The sequence below is a fragment of the Rhamphochromis longiceps genome, linkage group LG1 (assembly GCF_057381845.1).
Source record: "Rhamphochromis longiceps isolate RC_006_pf linkage group LG1, R_longiceps_female_GT1.1, whole genome shotgun sequence".
Lineage (NCBI taxonomy): Eukaryota > Metazoa > Chordata > Actinopteri > Cichliformes > Cichlidae > Rhamphochromis > Rhamphochromis longiceps.
The window spans coordinates 38,525,382-38,536,132 of NC_140557.1; positions in this window are offsets into that span (position 1 = coordinate 38,525,382).

Genomic DNA, 10,751 nt, shown 5'->3' on the forward strand with positions numbered 1-10,751 from the left:
CTGTGATACATACACAAGATACTGGCAAGCGAAAAAATCCAGGTTTCAGTCTCTGTGATCAAAGTCACAGTGCATGTGCCTGTTCAGGATGGATGTGCAGGATTGTTCAACATCCTTCACTCTCTTCCTCCAGAGTCGAGCTCTACGCCCACATCACTGATCTATGATTAGTTACATGTCAGAGGGTTAATTATATTTTTAGTAATGACCTAGTAAAACTAAATTTTGACCTTATTTGAAAGAAAACTACCTGGATGATGATCATCACTGGATAATCTGCTGGGTGGTAGGGTCGTCTGTATGTTTTGTGCTGTAATTTAAAGAAATGTATACATTTATAGAAGGCTGAAACAATGTAGAGATGCAGAATCATACATCGTTTTTATTACCTGCACCACCTCCCAGGTGGCTCAGTCTGTGGCCGTTCCTGGTTGATTCTTTGTCAAGTGTGTCATCGAAACATCTAAAAACTGAGATTAATGCTGATACTTCAAATTTAATTTGCAATCTTTACACAAAGTCTGATATTTTTGTAGCTCAGGATGCTTTTCTGTTAAAACAGGATGTGTTTGTGTTGGTTACTTTCGTTGGTTACATTTTCAGAATGTACCTGCTTTACCTGCTGGTCAAGTTTTATTGTAAAAGCACATTACAGACGATTGAATTTGGTTAATGGGTCACAAAGCTTGCAGGTTTCGCCACCTGCAGACTCAACTCTATCATAGTCCTAATCATAACAGTCCACCTATGTTGGCTGCCATCCCTATTACCATTGTACATTCTGCTTCATCTCATCACGTCTCAGTCTTTAGCCCAGTAACAGTATTTCTATACCTAACTTTAGCCATAAATTATGTAAAGCAATAATGTAAATCTTGCCATTTTATGCTTTGTCTATTGGTTAGAGTACAAAAAACCATGTCAATGCAAATTTTAATTGATAAGTTAGGAGCAGGCCTAGATAGACTCCACTGTGGACACAGGAGCTAACGGTGAAGCAGTGCTTTCGTTATCTGGTTGTTAAGTGATGACGTATTAACCCTGCTTCCAGGTCCAAGCTCCTACTACGTTCATCAAGGGTCTTGCCTTTTTAACGTGTTGTGTTACTTTGTATCTTGTTTTATTTAATATAAAAAAGCCACTAATAACCCGTAGTCATTGTGAGCTTCTGTGGGGTTGTTTTTTGTTTTTTTTTTTGTTTTTTTTAGTGCTATTCATGTGCAGCACCTTTTTATGCTCATATTTAAAAATTTTACTATAGCCCATGTTCTCACAGCTTGCCAGAAAGCAATTATTATTAAGAAATAGGTGTTTAAGTTTTATTATTGGAACGCTTCAGAAAAGAGTCACTCTGTGCAGAAGATTTCAACGGGTACATGAAGCTTAGGATTAGGAATTTTCCTCGTGTCTTCCAAACCAGCATAATAAAGTGGACATGAAATGTATTAAGGCTAATTTACACCATAGAGCCCTACTCTACTCTAAATTAACTTTTAGGGTTGTCCAACTCCAGTCCTCGAGAGCTGCTGTCCTGCAGCTTTTTGACGCATCCTTGTTCCGACACACCTGAATCACATGAATGGCTTGTTATCATGCCTTTGCCAAACTTGATGCATGCTGAAGAGGTAATCAAACCATTTGATTCAGCTGCGCTGGACAGCAGCTCGCGAGGACTGGAGTTGGACACCCCTGCTATACGTGAAGCTGGATTTAAGAAATACGTGTTTTAAGTTTTTAGAGCATGTTTAGTGCCATCTTGTGTCAGTGCAGAACGTGGTTGTTTGCAGCTAATAGACTTACTTACATTACTCTATGGTAGATAACTCAGCAATCTAAGGGGTCACTTTTGTACTGCCTCTGACTACAACAGTGTTTTTTTTTTCTTAAAAAACCAAGCATATGATGTCCACTTTTACTCTCTCCCACTGGGTCTTCGTTGTTGGCTAGCTTAGCTGAAACAGGAAAATCCACCTGTTAGCCAGGATGTTGGGGGTTTGTTGAGCATTTTATGAATGAAAGCAGTGTGGAGGAGAGCTTGTTTGAGTCTGGTGCATCACGGATTTGAGTTTATTGAGCAATGTAACCAGATGATGTCTAAAGATGTAATCAGTACATACAGTACAGTAGTCTTTCTTTTACTTAGCACATCAAAGGAGTTTACAGTTATAACAGCTTACTTACATGCACATCAAACCGCAAACATAACTACCCTTTGTACTCAACCCAACAAGGAAAAATCTCTTGTGTCAGTGCTGTACTGGCACAAACTGGCACTAAACATGTGTTTCAGTTTAATGACTAACCTTACAGATGCATTAGGTGTTCTTCATTTTCCACGTCTTTTCCCTGCCATAAGGTTTCCTTTGTCTGTGCCCATCGGGGACGCTCACATTGAATTTATCGAGGGGAAAAATGTTGTCGTTCATCCCCTTTACCTTTACTGTGTTAATAATTATCCTAACTGTAGCTCTGTAGGTAGCCACCAGCTAGGCCAACTTCCAAAAACCTTGAAACATTGCTGCTGTTTAGTTTTCTGTCTTCATTTAAGTCCAAAGTGACAGAGTCTGAACACGGTTTATCATCTTTAGACGGAGACTAGTGAGCTAACTTCCTGTCATGTTCAGCTCTATTTGTAAATCTTCTTTTTCATGGATGTTAAACTTTATTGTAACCTCTGTTAGAGCAGCCACAGTAAACATTTCATTGAAGATGAACAAATTTGGGCCATTCTTAAGTCTCAGTATTTGAGTTGGGAAACCAAGGAATAGTCTGGAACCTGAAATGGCTAATGATGCCAGACTTAAGAGGTGGATACTTCTTTGAAGTGTGCCACCTGGGCCACATGCTAGTCGATGAGTTGTAATATGAATTCTCTGCCGATGAGTCAACGCAGTCCCAAAAAATGGCCGGCATACAGATGTCCTTACTCACGCTCACTGTTTAATGATGAATCTGACCGTAGCAGACTCACAGACATGAAAATTCTTCATTTACCTGTTGAATAGTTCTGTGTTATCACTTTACATTTTTCGTTGTCATTATCCATCACCTAAATGCATACCCTCCATGGCCGCCCCTCGTTCTGTAAGTAACTTCATCGATTTTTCTGTACAGGCCACAAGAAAATACTGCTATAGATGCTGCTGAGCATCAGTCTTTTTAGAATACCTGCTGATTTATATGCATCATAATGTAAGATACATGGTTTGATATGCACAGCTCTGTCTTTAGTAACAGTTGTTTTTGTGTTTTTGAAATGCGTAGGTGCTAGGTTAACAGGGTCTCGATTTTACCAGCTTTGCTACATGTATGTTTCCTCACAGGAGGACACATTAAAGGAAACCTGTGTTTTACTGTTCGTTTATTATAACTGTCCAACAGTGACATTTAGACAGGTCGCCATGTTTAACTTTTTAACTGATCTAAATTTTCCATTAAGTTTAAATAATATGAACTTTCACAAAACTTTCACTGTCAGAAATAAAATGTGCAATCTGACGACATATTCCTTCTAAGAAATATGCACCTGTTTACGGTCCTTAGTTCTACAAAAAATGAATTTTCCTTTAAATTATCAAATGTAATTATGATTATGAAATATCATAGTACAGTAATGTTATTTCCCAGCCTGTACCTGTATCAGTGTGTTAGGCCTGGGGCTGTCAGTTTCTCATTTCAACTGGTCAAACATGACTGCTTTTGATACAAACAGAGCTGCTGTATGTGAAATATAAAAAAATAAATAAAACTGGGAAAGAGAATTTTTGGCTTTTTTTTTTAAAAATTTCTCTTATTTTTGCTGGTGGTTAAAAATAAATCCTCAACAGCTGGTTGGCACACTGAACCAGCATGGCTACCACAGCATCCTGCAGTGACATGCCATCCCATCATTTATTTTTCAACAGCACAGTGACCCCAAACACACCTCCAGGCCGTGTGAGGGCTGTTTGACCGAGGAGAGTGATGGAGTGCTGATGGCCTCCACAGTCACCTGACCTAAACCCAGTGGAGATGGTTTGGGATGAGATGGAGCGCAGAGTGAAGGCAAAAGGACCAACAAGTGCTCAGCATCTCTGGGAACTCCTTCTGTTGGAAAACCCTTTTCAGGAGACGACCTCATGAAGTTCATGGAGAGAGAGGCAAGAGTGAGCAAAGCAGGAATCAAAGCAAAGGGGGGATATTAGGAAGTAGCTCAAATATAAAACATTTCACACTTTTTGGTTTATTACATAATTCCACATGTGTTCATTCATAGTTTGGATGCCTTCAGTGATAATCTGCCATGGAAATAGTCATGGAAATAAAGAAAAACCATTAAATGAGAAGCTGTGTCCAAACTTTGACTGGTAGTGTACATGTGTATATATATTTCTTGGTGAAATTGCATCAGGTCATCAAAGCAATGATGATTCTAAAGCGGATGAAGAAATGGAGTTGCACAGATCAGGAGTGGCAGCATCTGTTTAAGCTGGGTGGAGTACCTCAGTATTTGTATATTCCAAACAATGACAGGAACACTTTGTGCTTCTGTCTGTCCTTCCATGTGAGGAGCAGAACCAGCTGCATAGCTGTATGTATGGTGATGCTGAGGCTACAAAACAGGTTGTATTGATGAAGTATGGCACTTTCCCAATAAGACAGACACGCTGTTTAACAATTACATCCAAACTTTTTTACAGCATAAGCAGGAGGCATCCAGTTTCTCATTCCCAACATACCGATGATTTATCATGTCCTGAGGCATCTTATAGTAAGGCAAGAGGTACCCTTCAGCATCCTTACGATACGCTCCAGATTCATAATTGAATCCAGTAGAATGCTGTGAGTGGCGGTAACACTCGCTCCAGCTGTCTATTCCAGCCCTAACCCTAACCTTAACCCCATCAGACAGTGTTTTCCAAAGTGATCATGATCAGAGCGTAAAACACATTTACATGTATAGATTCATTCCAAACTGCTCTCATGGCACCAAACACGTAACATACAGACGATTGCTCCCATGGCGTCGGTGTGTTGGTTATCCGGAAACTGTGAAAGCTCCTGAGGAGCAGCAGAAGCACGTCGATGACTATTATGAGAAAGACTGTGTCAGAGGAGATCCTGCAAGCATATTTATATTTACCTCACAACCAGGTGAGTGGATTCCACCTTTAGGACCTTTCCTGGGTGATCTCACCAGTGAATTAGATTGTGGAGAGAGAGAGAGGAGAACAGACACACACCCGGTTGCTGTCTCTGATACCGTCGAGTGTGATAAAAAGAAGTTTCATCTGAAGAAGGATGCAACTGTGAAAAAAGTCCAAGTGGTCGACAACAAACGCAGAGTGCTGCCTGATTATATAACACTACCAGACTACAGCATCCATACTTAGTGCAGTAGTGGGCTCTGGTAATTTTGGTCGACAGTGTTATTGAAAATGCATCCAGAGTTATTTCATAATTTCATAATTTAATAAATGATTTTGCCAATGATTTAGAAGTACAACAAGTTTTTGCTGCAAATGTCCATCATAAGAATTTAAGTTGTATTTATTTAGTTCAAAACTTGTTTATTCAAGTAAAATCTATCAGACTAATTATGTTGAATAAACCCAGACTGAGGAGGTGAAAGGATGCTGGAGAGCATGCAGACGAATCTGGCACTGCTGGAGCTGATATACAAATCATCACCAAGTGTGAGCAGGATTATTATCAGTAATGCAAACATAGATTTTTTTAATGCAATGCATTAAAAAAAGCACTAAAAAGTACTCCAGTATTCTTCATAGATGCCTGTCACTTGTGAGATGGGGCGAGCGTGAGGAGAATGCGCTGACTTATGCATCTGTGCATCGAGCTGATGACAGTGCCAAACATACAGGAAGGAAAAATGTTTTATCAGCTGTGACCAGATCAGCAGACGTGACGTGGAATGATTGTTATTGACAGACAACAAGAGTGTTACAGCCGCTGCAGGGTGGTATTTATTTTTACAAACCCTCGCAGGTTTAAACACACTGGTACGTACAGCTATTGGTCCATATATGAATGTTTTTCTTTTTTATTACTGCTAAAAGATAACAGAACAAATGTTTTACCAGTTTTGTAATGCTAAAGATGAGAGGATTTTCTGTTATTGTTAAAATATGTCAAAATTAATGTTTTTCCTGTTATTGCTCAAGGTTACCTCAATGTTTCTTTTTTCTATTATCATTGCAGAAAGATGTCCTGTTTTATTTGTATTAAAGTTCTTAATAAATAGTTATTGCTCAATGTAATTATTTACTTGTATTGTTTTTATCTGCATTGTACACGTGCACAGTTATAGTTATGACATACACAAACATATAGGCTGTGTCCCAATTCAGTGCCTGCACGCTTGAAGTACGCGCACTACGCGTACTACGTACGGTGCGTACTATAAGTATGAGAAGTGCGGAAGTGAGAGGCTTGTGAAATGGGACGGTATACGCTTCATCTCGCTGTTCAGGTTGCCTAGCAACCATGATACTAACCGCGAGACACGTTACATACAGCTTTGTGTGACAGAAATGAAGGAGAAAAATGTTTTGTTGGTCATTCATTTTTGTTATGACATCACTTTGATTAGTTGAGTATCTGAGGCTGAGACCACGGGACTGTAAAACATGATTGTTGGGCTTCATTTCATTTAAGATTAGTTAGTAAATAACAATTAGTTAAAGTTGTTCATGAGACTAAAGTCATCTCACTGTGGTAATGTAAATATAATATGGCCAATATTATAGTATTGTCAGATTATTATGATATATATATATACACATATATATACATATATATATATACACACATATACATATATCACTGACTTTCAGCTTGTTGTGTTTGTGGATATATGACTGACTTTCATTATTAAACATTCGCACATAAATAAGTGACGTCATATTCAGTACTTTTGACAGTTCACTCTTCGGCCGCTCCAGCTTATTAGGGAAATTCCATATACATAAATGTAAATTTCAAAACTAAATGCCATCATTTAATTTGTTTTTGATTGAAATTGAATATTACTTAAACTCTCTTAAATTAACTTCCAATAAAAAAGGTTTATCATTGATTGAAATTCATTCAGAAATGTTTAACGAATGAGCTGTTACAACTTTCAAATACAAAGTTGTTATGAAGTCTGTCACATTCCCCCCTTTTGTTCTTTTTTCTTTTTTTATCCTTTATTTATTCATCCTTCTTATTTCATTGTACTGTATATTGTTACTCTTATTTGCCTTGTATGTCTACTGTACAAACTGAACTGGAATGACTGACTGTTCGCTTTAGTATTTAGTATTTTTTAGTATTTATTTATTTATTGTCATTGTCAAGAACAATGAAATTGCGTTTGGGGCTTCCATACAACCCAAAAAAAAGAAGAAAATAATAAATACCCCTTAAAACCCAAGTGTACATATTTAACCCAGTGTGACTCCAATGCAATAAGACAATCCTTAGCAATAATGTTCGTAGAAATTCAGACAAAGACCTGAGAAACATGACAAAATACAACAATGCAACCCATTCAATATTATTGTACTGTGAGATATGATATCAGATATGATAGTTATCTATTTAAGAAAGAGGGGGGGGGGGGGGGGGGGGGGGGCAGGAGGGGGAAGAGAATAAAGATATGATGCACCAATGCAGACCAGTTCATTGCTATTAAGAAGTTGGATATGGTTATTGTCCGTGAGAGGGGGGCAGAGAGTTCAGGAGCCTCACAGCCTGTGGATACAGGCTGTTGGCCAGTCTGGATGTTCTGGCCTGTATAGACCTGTACCTTCTCCCTGAGGGCAGCAGATGGAAAAGGTGGCGCACAGGGTGATGTTGGTCCCGCAGGATACTGTGCACCCTCCTCAGACAGCGAGTGGGGAAGATATTACTGATCTCTGGCAGACTTGTTCCAATAATTCTGCCAGCTTCTTTCACCACCCGCTGGAGTGCTTGCTGATCGGCCTTGGTGCAGCTGGGGAACCACACTAGAAATCCATACGTCAGAACGCTGCTGATGGCACAGTTGTAGAAGTTCAACATCAGAGATCTGGGAATGTGTGTGCTCCGCAGTCTCCTCAGGTAGTAGAGGCGCTGTTGGGCCTTCCGTACAACTGAGGTGATATGGTTGCCCCAGGACAGGTCCTCGGTCACAGTTACCCCCAAGAATTTAAAACTGCTCACCCTCTCCACCGCCTCACTGCCAATGAAGAGAGGCAGATGGTTGTTATGACCCCTCTTCCGGAAATCTACAATGATCTCCTTGGTCTTTTTGGTGTTTAAGACCAAGTTATTGTCGTGGCACCATGACTCTAGTTGTTGCACCTCTGTCCTATAGTTTGTCTCATCATTGTTGGATATAAGTCCGAGCACTGTAGTGTCATCTGCAAACTTAACAATGAGATTGGACGCGCAGGAGGAAATACAGTCATGGGTGAAGAGAGTGTATAGCAGAGGGCTCAGAACACACCCCTGAGGGGCACCGGTGTTGACCACAAGGGTGGAAGAGGTGTTCTTACCCACTCTGACACTCTGTCTACGGTTAGTGAGGAAGTCCACAATCCAGTTGCACAGAGAGGAGTTAAGTCCCAGTTGGTGGAGTTTGGGACGGAGTTTGTATGGCCGGATGGTATTAAAAGCCGAGCTGTAGTCTACAAAGAGGAGCCGTGCAATAATTTCAATAAAGTTTTGAAAAAAAAAAAAACCTCTTCGGCCGCTCCCTTCTGCCATATTTTGCGGCAAAATTATCCACACCCACCGCCGCGCTATGAATTGTGGGATATATGGGACCACGAAGCGTGCACCGGACCACGCTTGATATTTGGGGAAATCGACGGATTTGGAGTATGCATTTGAAGTACACTTCGAATTGGGACAGCCGTCGTCGCGTGGCGGTGATGTAACCGCACTTAAAATACGTACTTCAAGCGTGCAGACCCTGAATTGGGACACAGCCACCGTCTGTTAAAAATATGACAAACCATAGCAAAACTACAAGCAAGATTAGTCCCATACATATTTAATTCAAATTAATTCAATTCGATTTTATTTATATAGCGCCAAATCACAACAACAGTCGCCTCAAGGAGCTTTGTATTGTACAGTAGACCCTACAATAATACATACAGAGAAAAACCCAACAATCATATGACCCCCTATGAGCAGCACTTTGGTGACAGTGGGAAGGAAGAAACCTCCGGCAGAACCAGGCTCAGGGAGGGGCGGAGCCATCTGCTGCGACCGGTTGGAGTGAGAGAAACCAGTTGTCATTACTTTTAGTTAAATAAAGGACCTAAATGTAAACAGCACTGCTGCTTCTGCATCTGCCTGCCATCTTTTTTCTGTCCAGTAGATGGCAGTAGTGTACAGGTGTAGCTATTCTCACCTGCAGTTGATGGAAAGCAGCATTTTCAGCCTCAAACAGGGAGATTAAACCAATTTTCTTGCTGACATTCTCCGCAGAGCTCATCACGGTCCCGATGCTTGTATCACACACTGTTTGAATCACATTGCTTTGCAACCAACAGAGGTTGCGTCTATGTTTTTCTCAATTATAGGATATGTTTTTCAGTGTTTTACACAGCAGGAATGTCACTTGTCATGGAGCACAGTTTCTCTTCTGCTTATTTTGTATTTCTCCCCCGCTGCTCACATTTCAAGCTTTGAGATTTGATCCAGGTTTTGAAGGTAGAAGTAGCCTTTTGTGAGCTCCTGTCTGAGGATTTTTCAGTCCTCTGTCAGACCCTTTGTTTTCACTTCTTACTTCAGTTCTTCCATCCACACATTGTCACATTTTAGGGCAAAGACAGAACTAAAAATAAACAAAGGCATAAATGAGGATTTCAGGGTTTTGGATGACATCTTTATTTTCTGATTCCCAAAGAGCAACACTGCAGTCAAGGCGAAATAGTACCCACTGTGTCCTCCGTGAACAAACACATATATCGAACACACACTGTGTGAACACAGCCGAAGCTGCTTTCATTGAGCAGACCTTAAATTACAGGTCACAAGGAACACGTGACATTGTCCTCATCCAATCAGAAAGCCTAAAATGAACTGGAATGAATAACACACCTGTTTGAAGTGTGACTACGAATCATGCGAGCTGAGAATCTTGTAGTTAGGTTTAGCGTACATGGGTGTAGCCACCAGCCAGCTGGCTGTGTTAGCGTAGCATGATAGATTTTTTCTCTCTCTGAATCATTTTGTCTGATAGTTAGCATTTTCCAGGCTGCATCTCTGAGTCATCATCAGTGACAGTCGCAATTCTTGGATGCTTGATATGATTTGGACCTTTTCCCTTTCTACAGAGAAAATGATGGGAGATGTCCAACTCATTTTAACTTTCGGTGGATTTGTTTTCTCCATAGCAAATGTAGGGAACCTGTAGGGAACTCAGCTGCAGCTGAGACTAAACTAACCAAGGCTTTGCAGGACTGAGTCTGAAAGATCAACTCATCCTAATGCCAGGACGGAAGATACCTTGGTGCTTTAATGCAGGGACCCCTGCAGTACCAGCCACAAGGAATTCATGGTCCTGATGGAGAACTGGCGGTCGCATAAATCACAGGTTTGCTGACCCAGGTGATTCCTGTTCGTGGCCACTTGGAGCCACAAAGTGGACCAAAGTTGGCCGTCATGCATATCAACTTGTGTGAATTTCCATAAATCTTATAGATTTTTCATCATTGCCATTGCTTGTGGGCATAGCTGAAACAAAGCTGATGAAAACAAAGCTCACACATCCA